Genomic DNA, 6074 nt, shown 5'->3' on the forward strand with positions numbered 1-6074 from the left:
GAGACTTTGAGACTAACTTTCTACGCCACCATGGCAAAGTTCATTATTCTCCACTGGGTGTGTCTCAGTGAAAGCCTGTCAGGTGTTGCAGGACTTGTTTGGTCTTGCTGAGTCACATTGACCTGCCGCACACACAGGCTCATACAGCAGGCCTGTCTCAGATCTGGATATCCAACAGAAACTGCTGGACAATGGTTAAACTTGACCTGCAAGCAGTTCCAAAGTTGTCTGAAATGTGGGTTGTTTTCAGCCCTTTGCAACACTTAGCTGTTCTGTAAATGTTGTTCATGAAGTGCACCCCTCTAGCAGCTCCACGTGGCCCTCTGGTGGGCCACAAGTGTATGTTTGTTTATTTATGCAAAAATATTTCTTCACTGCAGTCCTACGGAGTGTTATCGAGTGTTTGGTCCTAGTAAATAGATGGATTTTCACATTATATAGTTTAAGTTTGGTTCGGCACAGTTTTCATCTGGTCTTGAAGTTCCAAGCATTTCACTATTAAAAAATCATTTGATATTTATAAATATTTATAAATATATATATATGAGTATTTTGAGTACTTGAACCATGGATAGTATGTTAACCAGTGCTGGAATGAAATGCATTTTTGAAAAATCAACAAATGTTGATATTTTCATTATTTAAAAACTATTTTTATGGTGATATTTAGTACATCTAGTACATCTAGGATCTCCATTTGCACCAGAGGGATGACAAAGCCAATACCTGTCAACCTTACCTATCAGAGGTACAGAGGTGGGTGAATTTGTTTAACTGTTAGCTACATCTATTTAGGTAAGCTTTTTAAATGTAAGTGGATTATATTAGTACTATGGTGAGGTCAATGTCTATCGGTCAGTAACACTGGGCAGTGTAATCCAAATACAGTTAAGGCGGTGATCCTTGGTAGAGCACCAGAATTTTGTGAAACCAGCTTTATAAACAAGACTTGAGATTCACATTCACTGCCAGACTGCAGCAAAGGCATAAGATGCTTGGAGCTCTGAGCTGAAGCAGAGCCATAACCCACCCCTGCAGCAGAGCTTCTACTCATGTGAGTTAGGCATGAACTTATTTAGCAGAATGGGCTGTTAGTGTCTTTGAGTTGCACTGGTTAAAAGACAAAAAATTCAAACTTCACAGCCAAAGCTCCAGTGTTTCAGGTCACAGATTAGACCAGAGTGCATTATTTTGACAAAATTTTAATTAGCCAGCCATTAAAGCACATAACACCAGTGACACATAGACATTATGTGCTGCCTGATCAACAAAATTATGAATAAATTCATGAAATATAGTGAGCAAGTGTGGACCTTCTCATGCCTTGGGATGCTTCCTCTGTGATGAGCCTCGACCCAAAGAAGCAGTTTAATAATACTATTCAAATTAGTGTTAAAAATACTATGTTAAAAGTATCATAAGAGAGTCCTGATAACACCAGTGACCAAAAATAAAATACATATTTTTAAATGTAGTATAACGTTAATGATATTTGTGATGAGCTGATTTACATGGAGAATGATCCATGCCGGTAATGGGCTACAACTCAAGATCATGCCAGGTGCTGATGCGGTCAGTGAACTACTAGAAAGTGCATCTCTGGTGGGCATGGGATCATCAGCAATGTACTGTTAGGTAGTTAAACCAAAGAAATTGCAGGCAAGGCAAGGCGATGCCCCTTGGCAGTTATTTCCAGTCATACAAGACCAGGCTCCTGTCAATTTGAATGGGGAGAGGCCTATGAACTTGAAACTGAAAGCTGTGCTGATGTTTCACCAACATACTTTAAAGCACAGGAAACATGAGGGGAAAATTCCATAAAAAGCTGCAGTCTTTGGCTCAAATGTATTTTTAGGTTGTCCCAGCTACTATGCCTACACATATAAGTGGGATCCTGCTTATGACTTTATCAGCAATTTTACTGAAGTGTGGGACTTCCTTTTACGTGATAAGGAATTCTGTGCAGACTCTTCTCAGGGTCTTTTCAGGATACAGGGCTTTTCTGTGGGACACAGATACAATGAGACTAGCAACTGCCGGCCATCTTATGCCATTTCTCCTGTACAGAGCTTTCAGAATGGCACAGCTCATCTGGTCCAGTCCATGACCTCCTGAAGTTTCCCCATGCTGAGATCATTCCACTGACTTCGTGGAAGCATGAATCAAAGCTCTGGTTCCCACATTCCAGGCTTCAAAAGGCTCAGCTCCGCATTATCTTGGTCCAGATCTACACACCTGTATGCCAGCTTTGGTCTTCAGCATCTGTTCTTCTTTAATCTAAACATGCTTGTAAGGCTAGGCCTCATTGCTTTATCCTCTTTGCCCCTCAGTGGTGGAGAACATCCCCCTGAACTCCGCAATGCAGTCACTCGGTTCCTTCCACCGTGGACCGAAGACCTCTTCAAGCAATCTGCACTTTAAAGTTTTTCTGTACTTTCTACACAAATATACTGCGTTCAAAAGTCTTTTCCTTAAAAAACTGTTTCATACAGGACCCTGTGTTGAGTTCTGGAAAACATTGTTCACTGGCTACTGCAAAATTACTGGGACTAAAACCAGTTTCACCAGCTTTAATGTAAAACTAGGCATTAAAAGCACTTTCCAGTATTGAAAGGTTACAGCTAACTGAGCTACGCTATTATTTATTAACCCAGGGAAAATGCAACAGGCATAGATATACATACCCAGATGCCGCGTTGCCTGTTATTTTCTATGTGAGGCGCGTCCACCATGTTGGAGCGGTCAAGATCCGCTTGTGAACAAATTCACTTGTACTGAGAGGTGATGAATCTCAGGATTAAATCAGCCACAACTTCCTTATTGCTCAACCGATTTTCACCGAGTCTGTTTTGTTATAATCCTCAGACATAGAGTAATCTAGGTTGCACTGGCTGCTCTCGGTAGCTTTTACTTCTTTAATAACTGATCGTGATAATTAGCCGTCCGGACCAGCGGGAGAGTATTCAGTCTGCACCTCAGCAAATCCAGTGTGTGAATCACTTCTAATCTTTCTACACAGAAGGACGAAGCTAAAGTTAGCTTCTTATTTGCCAGCATCTTGTTCAAGTTTTCCCGTTCCACCTTAAATGGTGCAGCAGTCACATTGACTTTTGTAATGAGATCACCGTTTCCTTCTGACGACTTTTCCAACTAGATCCCTTTCTTATCTGCAAAGAGATGCTGTGGTTGCAAGTTTTCCTTTCAACAGAGCAGAAGAACATTTTCCATTGTTTGCCCTCCTACTTGTTTGGAATAAAAACCTGAAGACACACTGGCCTTTAGAAGACTGGACATCCCTGATGTCAACACAGCACAGTGGGCCAGTGTATCATTATTCCTGTGCCAGTCACATCTTGCTGTGGGCTCTTGGCAGTGATGTGGGCGTTTTGCTTTGCACACCTGACCAGTTTTTCAGTAGTTCAATCAGAGAACTTCCATTTCTTGAGATGTATTGTTACAGTCTTTTCTTGCTTTGTAAGTGTGAGTTATCTTTAGTTTCATGGTTCTTACCTGTACAAGAGCTGCTCAGGAGAGAATCATATTCAATTAAATTATAACTCAAGGCCTTCACAAGTCCTCTTGCAAGACTATTAGCCCACACTGTAGCTGCAAATCCTGTAGGCTATAGAAAGTAATGTTTATTCACAATTATATGGTCATGCTCCATGGTAAAACTTTAGTCCAAGTTTTACCATGAAAGAAAAGAAAAAGCACACACCAGTGCTTGAGAATTACAACAGATGAAGCCAATATTTTACTGACCAATACACACTTTGACTGTCAGAACACATTTTATTATTCTTTCAAAATATGAATGTTAAAACTGACTGACCGAATGACAGCAGTCATCGGTGTTCAGTTGCTTCATATACCTACTACTGCCACATGCAGCATTAATCTAGTGAAATTAAAACATACAAAAGGTGCATAATGAGCATGATCGTCGTGAGCATTTTGCCTGAAGCCATAAAGGACCACGTTCAAGTATATTTGAACAATAAAAACTCACAGGAAAGAAAACTTCAGTGGCATCTTTGGGAAACACTTTTCAGCTTTTCAGCTTTTAATACTTTAAAAGTCGGCTTGTTCAAAGCTAAAATAATACCTCTAAGAAAAGTACACAAGCAGTAATCAAGTTTGCAGAAGCCCAGTGTAGGATATTATATGGAAGCCCATTCCTACCAGGTAGAGGAGGAGAAACAGAAAGCAAAAAGAAAAAATTACCCATTTTTCTCCACGTTTCTGGCACCAGTAGGTCAAAAAGTTGACGTAGTATCTCGAAAGAGTGACTTACTTAAAATACTGATTTAGTATCTCTTTATAGTGACTTATTATCCTGAAATAATTATGTACCCTCTTGAAATTGAATAACTATTTCAACATAGTATCTATAAATCTTGAGAATATAAATAATTTCACAAGTCAATATTTTGAGAAAAGTCAGTAAAGATACCAGGTCAATGTTTTGTGAAAACAAGTCATTATTTTGCGATATTATTTTGAAAAAAAAAAAGGAATTATTTCAAAATGTAGTCAATATTTGAAGAACGAGTCAACATTTAGAGAACATTAAGTTATTATTTTCAGATACCAAGTTGATATTTTGAGAAAATAAGCCATTGTTGTGAGATATAACCGCAATACTGTTTAGAGATATTAAGTCTATTTTGAGAAAACAAGTCATTATTTTGAGATAGTAAGGCAATATTTCAAGAAAATAAGTAATTAATTATTTTGAGATACTAAGTCATACTGCTGCCAGAAGCAGACAAGGAGGAGAAATAAAAAATAAAATAAAATAAAATAAAAAGAGAAAGGAGGAAAAATAAAAAATGAAAAATAAAAAGATTAAGGCGATGGCAGCAAAGGGCTTCCATAACATTACCAGTGAGAAAATTCATTAAATGTAAACTTTGAACTCAATCAGTATGAAAGTAAAGGAATTAGCCACAATATGGGATGTAAAAGCTATTTGGTTACTTTGATGCATATATACTGTTTTTATTACTAAAAAAATAAAAGAATTATGCCTCAGATAAGCGAAACTTTCAAGCATTATGTAAATGAGAATTACGCATTTTTAATTCTTGAAACTCTTCTACATCAATCAGAAAGAACAATGATCATACTTTAAGGGTCGTTTTCTCAGATATGGACTAAGCCTAGACTTAAACTACAAAGCCAATGGAGTTTAATCATCTAGGCTTGGGCTTAATCTGGGTCTGGGCACTAGCACTAAACTGGCACTAGGTGTACCAGGGCAGCCTAACTGTGGCTTAAAGCATCTCACTCTTATCCGATAGAAGATTCAGTACATTCATTGTAAAGCGCCTACGCAGTAAATCACAGTTTTAATGCACTGTAAGGCACAATGTGTCATGAAAGACATCAACACCACAGCGACAATGTCTTTCAACATTATAACCCAAATATAGCCTCAGTGGGCGTTTATGTTCACTGCACAGTGTTCCATCACGAAAGAAATGACTGCAAAAATATCACATTTGATTTTAACATAAAGTCCGGCTCCGCAGACTGATTTCTGAATTGCTCTCTGGACCAACAGACAAACTGTATCTCCTGTATTTACAAAGATTAAACATGCAACAGTGGTACACTGTACCATCACTGTACGCATAACTAGTGCAATTAAGCTTAATAAACAGCAACCAAACCAAATATACAAACACATTTCTTTGATTCTATCCAACAGCATGTAATTAGAAAGATCTGCAGCGAGTTTCCTAAAAGCACAACAGCACGAATGTCAGTGTAAGACGATGAGTAATTAGAGCTGTGAACGCAGCCTGTAGTTAAAATGATCTTATATTCTTCCTTCTTTTGGAAACCCTGTATCAGAAAGGCTACAAGCTCAGTAAAAAGGAACACTGGCAGGAAGGGGCTTGTTTAACTTCCTATGAATGCCATTCTAGAAACTTTCAGTAACACTTTACTTGAACTCTGCTATATATCATTGATATAGTTGCGCCATAAACATGTCACGGCAGACGTCACATGCTGTCAGGAGTGGTCATCATCACATGAGCCGTCATGGCGTCAAACAAGTAACACTA

This window comes from Colossoma macropomum, unplaced genomic scaffold (genome assembly GCF_904425465.1).
Source record: "Colossoma macropomum unplaced genomic scaffold, Colossoma_macropomum, whole genome shotgun sequence".
NCBI lineage: Eukaryota > Metazoa > Chordata > Actinopteri > Characiformes > Serrasalmidae > Colossoma > Colossoma macropomum.